A 17,275-nucleotide genomic window follows, 5' to 3' on the forward strand; every position below is an offset into this window, starting at 1 on the left:
TTTGAAAAACACTTGACTGTCATACCAGGTCATACCAGGCTGGCAATAGGCAGTCCCAGCCATAGCTTTGGTGGCACTCTTCACAGATTTAATATGATTTTAACTGTACTGTTATGTTATGTCACTGTATGTTATATGTACTGTTCTTACAGCAGCAAAATTCTGTCCTTTCCATGAAAAAGCTGCAAGCAAGCTGAAATCTTCCTATTTGATCAACATCTTTCTTCTGTTTTAAGACTTAAGCAAAAACAAATGAGAATTAATAATATGCTTCTCCACTTTTTTGTTGTTTTTAAATGCAATGGCATATAAGTTGTGTTTGTGCGATTCTGAAAGGAAAGCTCTCAGCAAAATTCTGCAAAAGTGTGTTTTTTTACTGGGGGATATTACTTTCCTTCAAGATTTCTGACCGTTCTAATAATCCCGTTTAAGTACAGGAAGGAGAACTTCATTCTCCTAATGACTTACCACACTAAAACATTTCTAGCATAGTCAGCTATCCCAGACCCCCTAGATACCCTGGCATTTATTAAAACTGCATCCAGCTGTAAATGGAAAATCAGTCCACTCTCTACCTCTCCTGCAAAGCCATCTGATAAATTTCCTGATGTCTTCCCCATTTTGCTTTCTTACTTAACATTTCAACAGGATAATATATGCATGTCAAAACTGCAGTAAACAACTTGGAAAAAATAATGCATTCCCTTGCTCTTGGTATGCTACTTACATTAAATACACTATTTAATTCCCCAAAACAGCATGTTTCTTTTTTTTTCCTGGAAACAGCAATGCAAAAAAAAAAATATTCAGCTAAGGCAGTTGCTTTTTCTTTATTGCTGGTGATAAGAGAAGTCAATGAGCTTGTAACTGTGGAGTATTTATTTCACTGCTGCAAGAAATAACTTGCCAAAAAATGAAGTCACATATATTAAAATTCTCCTGTGCTCATCCACATAGACTGTTCTATCACACTTATTTTCCCTCTGCCATAGAAGCAGTATTCAACAAAGATGTGAGCTGTCATACTGCTAATTTACTCCCCAAAGTGTCAAGTTACACTAATTTATGTCTCTTTGCACTCAGAAGGGAGAGCTGGAGGGACAGTGCTTCAGATTGTCCCTGATCCTCCGTCCTTTAGTGCTGTAGCATCATTTAAATTGTCCCACATCTTTGAAGACTCTTTCTTCTATGCACATCCTACATACCATTTTGCATTACTGGCATAAGGATAAGCACGGCCGGGGTTCCAAGTGCTGGGATGTTGCAGCTCAGCAGTCAGATAGCTTAAATGGGGACAACAAAATCCAGCTACAGATAACCATCTGAAAAACACATGATGTGTGAGAGGGGACAAAACACACAATGCTGTCTTTTTTGCTTTGACTTATTTTCCATTACGTATCATTATTAAACCGTTATTTAAGTGAAGTGTACATTTTCTTAACATTAACATTAGAACAAATTTTTAACTATCCACGGTCCACCACATTTTGGAAAGAATTTGAAAGCAAACAGCTTTTTGGTAAAATTATATTTATATGCATGATGAGTGGTTTAAGAAACTTTAAGAAAGACTGCCTCAGCCCTTGCAGCTCTTTGGGTCACCATCTCTTGAGTTTCATGGCTTCACTGCAGAAATTTATTTATTCTAAATTGTATCTCTGGTCAAGTTTTAAATGATGACCACAGATTAGCTACTGCCAAACTCTCAGACCTCTTCTACCTGCAAACTTGTGCTGCCAAAGGCTTGGTCTCTTGTCCAGTGAATATGTAGTGACTTTGTGAGGACATTAAAAAGAGCACACTGAAATAGCAAGCCCTGGGCTAGACTTCACGGTGACAGTCAACATGTTTTCAAACAACCCAAAAGCAGCCTCTCTCATTTCTTCCAAACAGTCAGATTCAGCTCCTCTTGGCCCTGTAAATTAAGACCTGTAGGGGAATTGGTCTGTGATTAACAACTTTCCCCAGTCCTTTTTGATATTCCTCCAGTGAAATAACGGGAGAAATAAAGTCTCTGTTGACTTCCACCAATGAATTCAAAGAATATTGACAAATGTATCACTGTCTCATGTAAAAGCAAGAAAGTCTATGGGCAACACGCCTTCTAAAAGGGGTACACCACATCCAGCTTGCAGTTGTGCCTACAAAAGCACACAGCGGCTGTGTGCACCAGGCTGCACTTGTTTGCTCTCAGGGTGAAAGTGTGATTTTGCTCTCTCTTGCATCAAGTGTGACTGTACCGTTGTCAAAGACAGGAGGCAGTAACTTTGTAGCTGTAACTATTTGCAGTGTCTTTGGTTTTCTATCAGCTTGGTTCATGGCTTCCTGGATTTTACAGATGTACTGCTAAGGTTGTGATTTCCTTAAGCCTGAGCTAGCTGTTTTATAGTACTAAACTTAAACTCTGTTACTAAGGGGCTTCTAGGATTTTCAGGCTTTAGGAGCCTGCAAACTCAGCCAAATCTCTGTTGACAGGCCAATACTCAAAACAGCAATTCTTCTGCTGTTCTTATTCATAGCTAATGGAGGATACTGAAAGTTTCCACTGATAATCTCTCTCTTATATATTCAGAAAATATTCATCTTTCTAATACCCTCCCCAGATCTCAGGCTTACTCTGCACCATTCCACGAGCCCCTTCACATGATCTTGGAGCTCCAGTTAGAGGTGGGCAAACTTTGTGGTGGTTGAGGTTTTGTGAATTTGGCGAAGTCTGTTTCAGGTTCACAGAGTTTGCTTGCTAATTTCACGTAGAAAAGTGTATTGCACCACCATTTCAAATCATACTGTTTTTGTCCAAGGTTTACAAAACAGTTTACAAAAAACCCAAATGTTTTTCTACCTCGAGGGGAGCAGAACACCTCTCAAAGTGCACAGCAGCACAAATGGGCGCTCTATTTATTGACCTATGTATATATGGTTCTCCCCCACACTTTAGAAAGTGCATGGGTTTACTTCACCCATTCTCTACTTCCCTGCCCTCTTGTTTTTCAGAATTTAAGTGAGGCACAAAGTGAACTGCATTTGGATTTCAGTGACTAGGTAAGACTGAGCAGATTGTAGTTATGAGGTACATCCACTGTCCCATTTCATCCCCCCGATATTCCAACTAAATTAAATGAAGATGAGCTCAAATACATGGGAGTTGCATCTCACAAAGAAAAAATGAATAAAATAAATACGCACGATAAGCTTGTAGGGATATATTTTTTTACTCAATGTATTCACTGAAAAACTAAAGCACATTAGGTTTCCCTGGTTAGTACAGTCAGAACTAGCTCAATTAACCTCATGGTTTTTCCTTCAGGTGTTTCTTCTGGTGTGACAGCCTGCACCACAAGCCCTGAAGGCAACCGGAGTGACTCTAAAACCTATCCCTAGCCACACCACCAGCACCACTCATATTCAGTGTCGACCATTAATCAAGGTAAATGTCACATGCCTTTTTTTTCTGCTTAGAAAATTATTAGTAATTTCAGGGTCTGGAAGGCATCTGAACCGGACCAAAAATCAAGATTTTTTTCACTTCAATTTGATGGTGGAGATGGTCCCATCCTGCACCGCTGCAAGGGAGCAGCCACCCCAGTGGGGTTGTGGGGACACATATGCACTTACCTACAGTCTGTCCAAAGAGTTGCCTGGACTGACATATTTATTTGCAGTGTTTGCTATCAAAGGATTTGCCACATTTTTTCAGGAGTGAAACTACTCCAGTGGAAGTGGTGTGAGACAGGGGGATGATTCACAGCTTTATTTAGGCGCCGTTGTTTTCACAGTCAGCTCTGCAAGCAATATATCATCTCCTGGCTTAGATGGGGCTACGTCCTCCTCTCACATGAAGCGTCTCCATTTGCCTCGGTTCGTGTTTTGCCTGCCAAACCCCAGCCTGCCGATGGGAGCAGAAAGCAATTAAGCCAGAGGGTTGGAGCATTGCATTCGTTTTCCTCTTCAAGGCAATTTGTCTTTCTGAACTGACCAGTTACATCATGCGCTGTGATCTCAGTGCTGATACGAGCTCAAGTTGCTTGCAGAAACCTGTGCCCTTTCTTCAGAAGATAATAAGTACCAGACCTCTGAGTGTCTGCTGAAAAGAGGAGAAAAGCTGCTGTCTGCTCCCCGTCCCCTTGGGTGCCTGTGCAGTCGTTGGAGAGCAGACAGACCATTTGCACCAGTCCGTGCTGCATGATGGCACATGCTGTCTTGAGACATGCAACATCACAGCGGCTCCCGAATGGCTGAAATATCTGATAGAGCAAGGCACTGCTGCTCGAGTGGTAAGGGGAGAACAAGTAAATGCTTCAATTTTGCCATTTGGGTCATTAGTTAAACTAAGCATAGCTGTACTCTTTAATAATTTTAATTTCTTTTTTAGTGGGTACGGATATAACAGGCTTATATGTAGACCTTCCCAACACTTTACCTAATGGCTTATGTTCCCAACCATTTCAGCGCTGGCTCTGCAGATGAGCGAAGAGGTGCTGTTAGGAATGAGGGGCAATGCTTGCTAGTCAAGATTATGACTTGCTCTTGGAGCTGGCATCAGGCAGAAAAGTCCTTTTGGAACAAAAAGAGATGTATTAAAAATAAAAAAGGTGGATAAACACCCCCCCACACCCCCACCCCCATTTCCCTGGCTTTTTCAATTACCATAAATTATTCAGATAAACTCAAGAATACATTTTGGATGGAAAAAAAGGTTCTGACTGCAGTATTATTTTTTTTTTTAGGTTTATAATGATGCTTTCACCAACACTTTACCACCCCAGCTTTTGTGAATGTTTCCAATGGAGCCATCCTCTCTGAAAATGCAGAGTTCTTTTTCCCATGTTCAGAATGAGCAGATCAGGATACAGCTGGCAAAGGAAAGAAAAGCAAAGGAATAACGTATTGTAGAAAGCATGATGAACCTACTGCTTGAAGAAAATGTGATGAGTCTGTTGCTTAATGCCTCCACACTTCTTCCTGCATGCTGACTTGCATCCTGCTCAGCCCTTCTTGCATGCATGCAGCAGAGCGCATCATTTTGGCCTGTGGACATGGTGTCTTTCCTAAGTCAGCCTTCAAGTATGCTGTCAGTGGTGATGTTGTACTATTCTTTCAGATCATTGGGGGGATGTTTACAAGTAATTAAAAAACCAACCAAACATATATATTCCTGGTTCCAAAATAATTACACCTACAGGAAAAGGGAATCATCATTGTTTCATCGAAATAATATCTATTTTAGCTTTGTGATATGAAAATGTGTTTTCTTCTTAGAAATGTGCTGTGTATCTGCCACTATTAAAGAAAAAATTCTCAGGAGAAAGAGATGAAAGGTTTGGTGAGACTTTCTCAGCTACTCTAAACAAAAACTGAATTTTCTGCTATTTTTCACTAGTAACTTTCTCCTTCAGTGATCCCCTTACATCTGCGTTGGAGACTGGGGCCTCTCAACAGGACACTCGTTTGCTATGTCTCAAAAATGTTTCTGAACTTTTTGTCTTCCAGTGATGCCTCTTCAGACCACAATGTTCAATCAATTGGTACTGTGGTAAATGTCTGCTGGAGAAGATGGGAAGAACAAGCCCTCCAGTTGAAGGCACACAAAATACTAACTGACTTTAACAGGAATAAAACCAGACGTTGATTTTGCTGCTCTAGTACAATTTGAAGTTTGTCTTATAATCCAAGGCTCCCTCTCCTGCAGCTATAATTACTTGAGTCGTGGTTCATTAATATCTCTGCCTGATACATGATGCAAGCAACATAATTACAGCTTGAGACCTCATCCTGTATCATTATCAGGAGCTTTTGCATATAATGCTGAGAATGATTCAAGTGAAGAATGGCTTTCGATGACCTGTCATAAATAAGGGACCATTATAATCAAAACCCCAGCCTTGATTTATACAGGCTGTTTGCTTAGCCTGCCAGGATTGAGCCTCTTAATACCTATTGTTGCTGAGGGATTTTTGTGGAAGTTGAATTAGTTTAATCAAAGACTTGCTGCTTCTAATAAGCTTTAGAAAAACAGCAAGAAACAAAAACAATCCTGTCTGAATGGATTGCTCCTACCCTTCATGTTTGCTCCAGTCTTGGATTATTAATTGCTATGACTGTGATATGCTTTGATTTATTTAAATCAAAGCATGCTTCTTTGGCTTCGGTTGCTCTCAGTTTAACTTTAAATAGACATTGATACAAGACATAGTGATATAAAGAACATCTGTTTTTGATAAATTACATCCGGAGATGCATGGGACTACTGAACGCAGAAATTCCCAAAATATATGCAGGTTACTTTGCATCATAATACACACATTTATTTTGTTTACAATACTAATAGCAATACAAAATAATTTATTAAAATTTCCACATAAGCACCTGGATATCCTAAGAAACAAAAAAGTTTGCTTGTAAAAGTTTGTTAAACAAAGACTGGGAGGCTGAGTCTCACATATATGAAGTCCCCAGATACTCTGACCCTGCAAATGACATTAACGTAGATATAATTATGGCTACATTGAAAAGGAACATAATTGTTGATACTTTCTACTCAATTGGCTACAGTGAAATGCAAATTCCAAACCCACAAAACTACTTAAAATACATGGAAAAATTACTCTTCAAGCAGGAACTCTGGGCAGTGTTTTCCTTTGCTGGCTCTGCAGGCCTGGTGCAGCTCTAGAGGCAGGACATATTCCCCATAACATCTGCTAAGCATAGCAAATTGGGCTGCTTCAACTCACTGAGAGGACACATTTTTTTATCTTCTAAGTATCAAAGAACAGCACCCCACTATTAAAATGGCTACAGAGACAGAGGGCTCATGGCCAGGTATCTCCCACACTTCCGTGATCCCTCACGTAGTATAACGTGCCTTTGGCTTCCCCAGCACACACTGCAGCGCTGCACTGTTGAGCTAAGCCAAAAGGGGCTCAGGATATTTCTTCAGCTCCAGAGCTATGGCCAAATTTCCAGGGGCGTGAACTGTGACAGCCAGTGGGAGGTAGGATGAGCCTGGAGTGGGTGGTTTCAAGGCAGAACTAGGGGCAAGGTTAAACAAAACTATGGCAGCTGTATTTCCACTGTGAAAATTCAATTATGGCACTGCTAGAACAAAATAGGCTGTGAAAGGTGGACCTTAACAGAGATAGTATTTTGATTCTACATTTTATTTGATCTTTCTCTTGCTTTCCTTTTAGCCTGACATTTTTCTAGGAGCTTTTTTTTTTTTTTTTTTTTTTTTCCCCCTACTGAACTTTAAGGCTTTTGTCTATCACTTCAAACAGGTGTCAAACAGGTGCTGTTCAGCTTCACAACAGGTTTGCAGTCCTGACACACTACAGCTCAAACTTAGCACAGTACATATAGCTTATATAAATACATACAGTTCACAGACAAGGAAATTCAGGAAAAAGGTGGGGACTAGCACCTGCGTCTGTATTGATTAGCCTAAGGCATTGTATATCGTCAAGCAAGTGTCTGAAAGATACTAAGCAAGCTGAGAGTTTGACAGCTTCTGTAGTCTCAGCTGCTCAAGACTATGTGATGGAAGAGGAATCTATGTCAGAGAAGACAGGCACGTGTATAAGACAACTCTGTCTACCCTTTCTTTTCAGCAATGGGAGCCTCAATGGCTTGGAGGTGCAATGTGTACATGGGCACCATAAAATTAATGGTCACTTCTTCAGCCTGTGATGCAAACCCAACATCACAGAGGCATTGATGTGAAACTCTTGTTTGGCTGTACATTTATCAGAAGATGTTAATATATATATATATATATTTGCTCATCATATGGCATCATCCATCTGGGGCAGCTATTAGGATCCCACAGATGTCAGGTGAATTTGACAGTTGGTGGATCATGATGCCGTCTGCCTGAAGTCTGTCTTTGTAGCAGTCCTTGTGGCTCACCAGCAGCTGCTGATAAAATACTGACTGGAATGATGTGCAGGGCATGAACGAGGATGCTAGTGCCCCACCACGACTGCCGGTGCGGGCTGTGCCTGCTCACGTACCACATGCAGCAGTCAGAGAAAGGAAAACGCACAATATTGGAGCCCCAATGTTTGAAATGGAAGACATTTTCATAGATCAAATTCACAAAGAACATGACTGCAGTGGCTTTTACCCTGGACAGGCCGACAGATGCACTGTGGAATGAATATCTAAGGGTAAAACAAGGGTCAACAAAGACAGGGTGTCGGCAAATGAGTCCAGGTGACACAGTTCTGCTCAGGAAAGGCAGGCAAGGGAGGAGGGCTGGCTCCTTCAGGTGAGTCATGATGGGAATGTGGGGCCTGCATGTGTGATCAGAGGGGGTGGCTGTGGCTATAGAGCCAGGTGAGCATGTGGGACTTTGCAAGGACCACCTGAATTTGCTGATTATTTAATTAGGGAGCGGTGGCTGGAGGCTGTGTCATGTGATGCCTTAATCCTGCCAAGGGAGCGGGACTTCCTCCAACCCAGGAGAGGATAAAAGGGTGGTATCTCTCTTACCTGAGCCTTTTTGCATCAGTTTGGTTTGAAGGGCTCTGCTGGTAAGTATATACACCTTGCAGGACAGCTATGTGGGCTTCAGGTCAGCTGTTTCTTCCCATGTATTTGCTTATGGGTTTGTTTCAGTGAAACCAAATCTTGTTTTGTTGCTAGTGTAATAAGGCTAGAGCAATGGCCAGCTGATGCCTTAAACCCTTTCTTAAAGGGGAAACTGAATTAATCTGAAATGTAAACTTTGTTTTTACTCTGAAACTTAAAACCTTTAACAAGCAAAAATTACCAGAGCTCAGAACAGTTATCAGTCCAGCAATAGAGTGGGCAGCCCCTGGGTTCTTGCACGGAGCTCAGTGTGGCCGGTTACCAGTTGAGGCTTGTGGGGTGAGGTGCTCTGGGCCTCAAGGATGGGGTTGCTCCCTTGGGACTAGGGTGCTTAGGCAGCTGCAGGCCAGATAGTCTCTGAGCTCCCTCACTGTGGTTTTGGTGGCTGGTGTGGCATAGCCCTGGCTCCCCTGAGGAGGGGGAGCCTAGGGCTAGGCAGTGGCTGTGCTGGTGAGGAGGGGTGAACTTGAAAACAAGGGTTTCCCTTGAAAACATTTCCTGGTGGGACCTTTGGGGTCAGGATGGGGCATGAGTGATGTGGGAGTGCTGGCTGCTGGCCCCGTGGTGGCCAGTGAGCAGGTGGTAATGCTTGCCAAAACAAATGTACTGACACAGCAGACGGTTGGGTTTGGGGGAGCTGGGGACCTGGTGGATACTGATGGTGTGGTGGAGAGCAGGGATGTGCTGGTGGTTCACCACTGGCTGCCAGGCAGGGAGCCCGGGGGCTGGCACCATCCCTTAATCGCTGTCTGCCCCTGCTATGGAGGCCAAAGGAGCAGCAAGCGCTGGAGCTCAGTGCTTGGCTAAGGAGTGGGGCAGGGAGGAGGGCTGAGGGCCTTTGAGGTGGGGGGACGCTCTGCGTGGGGTGCAGGCTGCTCAGTAACTGCCTCAGGACTGGGTGCTGGCACTGGTGGTGGCTGTGGAGAAGTAGCTTGGGGAGAAGCCAGGGAAAAGCTGGCATGCTCAGGGGAGCTCCGCTTCTGGGCTGTCAAGGGAGATGTGTCTGATGTTCAGCATTCCCCAGAAAGGCTGGGGCAGGTATGAGCAGCACAACTGTAATAAACAGGGATGGCAAATCAGACTGCCTGCGGTGCCAGGGGAGAAGGCCACGCAGCATTAATGGAAGGGCTGAAGGCAGACTTTACCAGTGCCAAGAGCCTGACAGGTAAGACAGGAGAACTGCAATACCTGATGTGAGATAACCCTAGTACAGCCAGACTCTTGAACTTGGTGGAGGAAGGATAATCGGTTGGAAAAGCTGTTGTCAGGCTGCTGAGTGTACAGGTGTGCTAGGGGCATGCTGTATAGAAAAGCGTGTGGCCATGGGTCTGAAGGGTGCAAGGAGGCCCACGAGCAAACTGGAAGCTGCTCAAAACTTACTGTGCTACAAACTCGGGCAAAGCCTATACTGCAACTAAAGAAAAGTGGTCTAAGAAGCCCCTGTATGGTTTAGCAAAGAAGCAAAGGAAATGCTATAGGGAAAGCAGAACAAGGATTTCCAAGTGGGGCAGGCCAGGTGATAGCAAAACATGGGGAGGGCTGGAACAGTTTGCAGACTGCCTTGGGAAAGGGTGATCAAGCTGACGGTAAACACCCTTGTGTTCCTCAAAAGCAGAAAGGCAGCCTAGGAGTCACAGGACCACTCTGTGACCAAGGTGTGAAAGGGACATTCAGGCATAATAAGGTTGTGCCAGGCAAAACAGTAACAGCATCACGCTCTCCTCCTTAAAGTATTTGAGACATCACATGTGTGCTCTGCAGCAGAGACTGGTCAGAGCAGCGAGGTCAGTTTGAGTTATACTAGACAGATATGATTAAACCCTGGGATTGAATGGCATCACTTGAAAGTCCTGAAGGAATTTAGCTATGAGACTGCAAAACTCCTAGCCGGGGTGTGTAACCTGTCACTAGGGAGAAGGGCTGAGTGGGTTCCTTGAAGCTGTGGCATAAAGCCAATCCTATTGATGACTGGGGAGGGAAGCGAGCAGTGAAATATCCAGGCTTATGGATGACACTGGGCATTTCTAGGTAGTCAGATGCTTTGCTGACAGTGAGAAACTCCATAAGGATCTCTCATCCCAGAGTGAAAGGGTAAAAAGGAGGTAGAGAAGCATCAGTGTAGATAAACATAAGTGATGTATTTAAGGACAAAACTAACCAGAACATAGGTACCCACCTAATGCTGAGCTCTGGACTGGCAGTTACAGTCAGAAAACATCCCCGAGTTAACACTGATGGCTTTCTGAAACCACAGCTCAATTTACAGTGCCAGCCAGCTAACAAACTTGTGGGACTTGTTGCCACTGGATGCAGCACCAGCAGGTTCAAAAAGGGTTAGATGAATTTGCGATCAAGTGCATCTCTCCAGATACTGTGGATGGACCTTAAAAGTGGCCAGGCTCATGTGCTTGCCATAAAGAGGATTTCCAGTGACAGCACCCTGATGGGCTGCTGATGTGAGCACAGCACTTTCTTATGTCTCAAATGGCACTCCTAAAGGCCCCCTTGGCTTTAATGAGGGAATCAGCAAAGCGTAGTGTGCTTGAGCCCAGTTACCCCTGTACCTCATCAGGTTAAAGCAAAGCCCTGTCTGCATTAGTAGTAATTTCTGACAGCAGTTGACAGCAGACACTGTTTTGGTTTTGGCAAACTCCTTCCAGTAAGTTTATGCATGACAAGTGTGATATTTGAACTCTGACTTGGGAACCCTGCTGTACTTGTGATGAATTGCTGGGAGTATGCCATCTTAGATCATTTAGAGCTATGTATTGTACTGGGAGCCTGCAAAAGCACATGACAACTCAATGGAACTGAACACAGATGATCTGCATATAGTGAAATATAAGTTATTGCATAAACTGATGCTGCTAGATGGTTTCTGCAGACGCTAATAAAACCATATAAATCCAGTTCTGGTATTACAAGAACTGTATTGCTGTACCAAGAATTAATTTCAAATGCATTAGCAGGCTTAGAGAAAGGTGCCTGTATGAGCATATAGAAATACATCAGCAGTACTGGCTTGAATTTTTCTCTAAAAATGAGAAGTGGTGTCATAACCAGTTTGTTCCCTGGGATATAACATTTGCAGTGACCCTAAATAATTTTTTTCTGACCAGAGAAAAGATAACTAGGTAATACTCCCTAACAAACATGGGTAGTTTTCTTGTGTGTTGTAAATTACCCCTGTTCTGGGGAAAGGTTTCCTTAAATTCTTTAGTTCTTTTTTGCTTATTCATAATATGTGCATAACAACATGACAACCATAATGTGGCATAGCAGTTTAACACAAAGCAAGATGTAAGTCCCTTATCAGCTACTTGGTTATATTATATAATAAAATTTATGGCATGTATAATACCTATAATAGCTGTGAATTAGCTTATGAACTATAATTATCAATTCTCAGGACAGCCTTGGGGAGCACAGAAATAAAACGTGCAGCATAGGAAACAGCTGAACATGTCTCAGCAGTTCCTTGCAGATGTTATGGAATCTATATGTTTCTTCAATGTTAATTTGCATAAACACAACAAATAGTTTGTTTAGTAGGAAGAAAGCTCCTTTAGCTTCAACTGAGTCAGATTTTTACCTTGTTTCTTGTGTGAGGTATATTCAGTGGAGCCTACAACATATACAGGGATATCATTATATAAACTGTCACTTGCCATTTTTTGGGGATTGATCTGACAGTTCATTATACAAGTGTTTTCCAAGCACAAAAGCCATGCCTTCCCTTCCTGCTGATGCCCCCACCCCTCCCTAGCTCGGCTGGTGTGGAGTAGCATACAGGTTGATGTGCTGCCAAAGTTCCTGTGGAATGTATGTAATACTCTGTAGGACTGCTGAACTAGTTACAGCTCATTTTGCACTGGTACCTTGCCCTGAATGTTTGTGGAGTTGCAATGAACCCGTTCTTTTTTCATTATTTTTGGGTCCATTTCTAAACAAGACTTCTGGAGCTAGAGAGATGACACCTTTAATCTAGGTGACACCTAGGGACATACTGATACTCTCCAGTGACAATTCCTCTGAAATGTCATGCTATCTTTATTGTTTAAAGTAGCTTAATTTTCACAGTAAATTAAACTACAAACTGTAAAGCAGATGTAGCAGCAAGTAAAGGGAGATAATGTCTGAATAAAAGCACAAAAAATTCTTAGTACTCTTCCTGTCTGCTTTTGCATATTGCTAAACTATACTACTTGTAATACACTTTTTCATAATAAGTCCACAAACTAAATAGACTGAAAGGTTATTTTTTACAGGATTATTGCAACAATGGTGGACTGCTAGACAAGACATGTATCATTTATTTGCAGGATCCAAACCCTTTAAAAGGACAAAGCTGCATACAACAGCAGTATCAGTTTCTTATTGTACATGGCTCTTAAACATGTACAGCACAAGATACAGCCTAGGGCTTGGAGGATGTTCTAACTTGCAAAAAACAAGTGAGGAATAATACAGAAAACATGCTAGTATCGGAGTCAAATTATCATGCAATGCTCTGTATACTTGTGTATATATAAATAGATGAGCAAGTCACTCACTTTGAGAGTAAAGTTTCTCAAACTTTTTGGCTTTAGATTTCTATGCTTACAAATACTAAGTAAAAATCAAATGCTTGGCACAGGAAGAATCTGTGCTTTTACTCAGTAGCTGATAAACAGTGTATCATGCAGCTTAATCAACAAAATCAATTATCACTTCAAATACAAGTAAGGACTCATTTCTGCTTCCATTTCCATTGGGAGCAAAGTTTCTTCCAGCTTCAATGGAAAGTGACATTGGTTACTCAATCTCTTAAATTACACCCAGGCAGCAAGGCTGTGTCTTGCATACTTTCTGGTGCTGGCGTCAATGGCAGTTGAATCAACTTGAGAGTGGCCAGTTCTTTCAGTGCAGCATGCAGTGGTAGTCAAAAAGACCTCTGGGAGGGGATGAGCAGAGCTGCCAGAAAAGAATAGCATAGCAGTGGAAGATGTGCGTTGTTTGCTTTATCAGATGGGACACACACCACACCACACACACACAGACCCACATACTTTCTAGACTTACTGACCTGTAAGTCTCATTGTACTAGGACAAATGTATTGGAACTGTAAGAAATAAACCTGCTGGTTTTGTTTCTCAGTGTTGTGTATCTCCTACCCAGAGGCTGTCCAGCAGTAAGCAGGAGGGCTGGCCAGTAAGTGCCAGTTAGACTGTGTGCAGGGACTTGGCATCTCTGGTGGCAGAAGGTGTGCTGTGCCCTTGCTGCAGCCTTGTCTGGAGCACTGAGGCCACCCTTCACCATCTATGTCTTCTACCAGCAACAGTACATGTGAACAGCACCTTCCTCGCTACCCAGGCTAAATAATTTTCTCTACCACTGTACCAGATTCCTGCAGTATTGATAGGGAAAAATCTTAGCATAAGCCCTCCAATGGGGGGAAAAAAATCTTGGCTACAAGTTACATTTTTGGGGGTGGGTGTCTACAGTATTTCTCCTTCCCAAAGCTGCTTTTCTACTCCAGAACCCTAATGCTGTTAGGGTGAGAGACATGATACTGGGGAGAGCAAGGGAGGATTTTCTACAAGTAACACTTGAGATTCTGTGTATGGAAATGAATATTAGAGAAGGAGATTAGATCCATGAAATACCATGATTTTCCTAGGGCTACTATTGTTAGTGCTTTCTTTTCTTGTAGCCTGCAGTGCAGACACAGTGAGCAATCAGAGAGACTGACTGGCAGTGAGAATCATTGGGATGAGAGGCAAAGGAGACAAGGAGCGTTTAATGCTCCAACCCTCCTCCCCACCTCCAAGTTAATTCAGTGTGGGCTTTTCTCGATCAAAGTTCCTACCCCACAATATATTGTAATTTATGTGTGTTGGAGGCATACAATAATGCTGAGCTAATGTGGTTTTGTACTTAAGTAAACATGTTTTCAGAGTTACTAATGCATGACAGAAAGTACTGGGTTGAAGTCTCTCCTGAAGTAGATGAAGGAAGAAAAACAGCTACATAAAAGGAGCAATGCATCTCACTAATGTATCAAAGTCTGCAAATCAGTATCTCAGTCTTTGATAAGGAACTACTTTTTGTAATTATGGGACTGAGGACCAAGCATCCCATTATACCTGGGTGGTTCTACAGAGCACACAGCTTACTGCCTTTGAAATTTTTATCCTGTTTCTTAGAGCAGTAAAAGGCATACTCCGTCTCCGGTCTTAGGACTGTAAGATGCAAAACATCCCAATGGCCTTTAAATGAGGAAAAAATACATCAAAAAGTTTACCTTAGCTGACTGTGAAAGAATAAACAGTGACATATACTGCCATGGGTAGGATGTAAATTAAATACTACTACTTATTTTTCTATCTAGTGGAGTCTCAGCATTTTAAAAATCTGACTATGCAACTAATACATCATTAAACTCAAATGACATGTTATTTCTCATTTTAAAAGATCTTTTAATAAGATTTATTTGGAGACCTATTTGGGTAGGAGAGTTTATCTGATTACTTGGCAACACAGACACAAAGTCCAAATCCTTATCACCGATGGTGCTTTCCTACCATTCTCTTAAAAAGAGATAGTGAAGTATAATAATAATTTTGTTTGATGTATTTTTAATGTATGTTCTAAAGGATCTCATCTGATTAAACTATCATGAGAAATGGACCTTCCACAGCACTTCCTAATACAGCACATGATTTTGATCTATAAAGTAAACCACAATAAGAAAACCACGTGTTAACAGCGTGGGAACACCAAAAAGAGAGACCTTTCTTACTGTGTTTTGAACATGATGAGATTTCTAGATAGTTTTGCACTGCTGATGTCTCTTTCATCAGTGAGATGGATCCCAGAGCTTGGTCAGAATAATAAAAGCAACTTGAATCAGGAAAATTAGAAAATGGAGGCAGGAGGGGGATAGAGTGGTGGTGGTGAACTGGCATAAGCTGGTAAGCTTTACAGATACTTTGTCTATGTGAGAGGATACTACCATGATGGAGCAGTTGAAACTGAAATGCATATGTATTCCACATATCTCAGAGAAGAAACCCAAGTGGCAGGAGCTCTACTTCCGCAGAACTATGACAGGCACTGGATTACATTAAGGATCCAGACGTGCAGATGCAGGCAGTGATGCTCACTACAGACAAGTACCCACAATACCTAAATGCAGCACTGCTCTCTTGGTCTTGAGTAATGCTGTGATCCTGCCAGCACTCAGTGCACCTTTATTGGTGCCAACAGAACTGCCTACTCAAGTGAGAGTTTCCTGAACAAAGGAGGACTCTTAATAAGGAAAATAAAAGCCTGAGAGGCCAGGAGATGACAGGGCGCTCTGTGACTGGTTGGGCGGCACCAGGAAGAGGAAAGACAACCTCTAATCTGGTGTTTCATGCCACAAAAGCCAGGCAGTATCAGAGAACCAGGAGAAGCAAGTTCAAAACAAGCCAAGGAGATGCTTGGTGATACTGCATCCCATTAAACTGTGAAACTGCTTGCTGTAAGAGTGGATGCTTGAGCTCTGCGTGTATTCAAAAGTATTAGACTGTTTCAAATAAAAGTCCACCTAGTGCAAAAATAACATTGCTGGCTTAAGAAGTCCAACCTCCAAATCAGCAGGGAAAAGGGAAGAGTATTTTGGAGAACCATGACTGTATGCTCAGTCTGATTTTCTAGTCTTCCATAGGCACCCACTGCCGAAGGCAGGAGAAATGGACTTGGCAGACCTAAACGACTTGGTAGGCTTGGTTTTATCTTTTCTTTTAAATGTAATTATGAAAACAAGTTACAGCTCAATTTGCTGACAAGGAAGAAAGGGGTGTAAAGAAAATATAGTTTGTGATGGCCAAGGCAGTGTCAGCTAGAACTTCCTCCTCCACTGTAATTCTGATGCCAGCTGTGACAGGTAATAATTTTGTGACAACACAAAACGGTACAGTCAGAGAAAAGGTAAAAGTACTTCCTAAACATACACAAAATATAATCAAATTATGTTATACATGGACCACAATATTTTCCACTGCTACTGAGGTGAATGAATTCAACATGTCTCACAATAAATGAAAGTAGCTCAATGTAAGCACATGCTTACCTTTATTAAGGCACTTAAAATTAGCTGTATGCTCAAGAGCTGTTTCTTGTCCTGAGAAGTGGGCTTAAAGCACTTCCCTGAGCTGGAACTTTGCTGCATTGATACTCAGCTATGCAACTAGAGAAAAGAGGAGTAAAACCTAAAATAGATGCATGTGCACACAAAAATGCAGAAAGAGCGTTTCTTTTTATGTCTGTCTGCTAAGCCTAGTGGGCTTTCTTGGCTAAGTCTGAGCTAAATATTACTGAAAATAGCATAGTACTGTAGTTATTTCAAAGCACTGTCTGTATTTGTTCTGTGCACTGGGTGGGCAGGAAGCTTCATTTCATAAATCACTTTCAACGAGACAGTAGGCTATAAAAAGGGAGGGTTTTTTTCCCTTTAGTGTTTTTAGTTCTGAAAGTTCTGAAGTGGCACAGCCTACATACTGGGAAAAGTTAAAAAAATATGTTTCACACTGCTCTGCAGACCTTCTCTTGCACACAAGAGACCTGGGGAGACGCCAGGCAGGCACCCCTATGCTCATAGGTCACCCAGCTCATGCTGCTTTGACTGTGCTAAAACATTTGTAAGCAAAACTGCTAAAGCAT

This window comes from Falco cherrug, chromosome 9 (assembly GCF_023634085.1).
Source record: "Falco cherrug isolate bFalChe1 chromosome 9, bFalChe1.pri, whole genome shotgun sequence".
Classification (NCBI taxonomy): Eukaryota; Metazoa; Chordata; class Aves; order Falconiformes; family Falconidae; genus Falco; species Falco cherrug.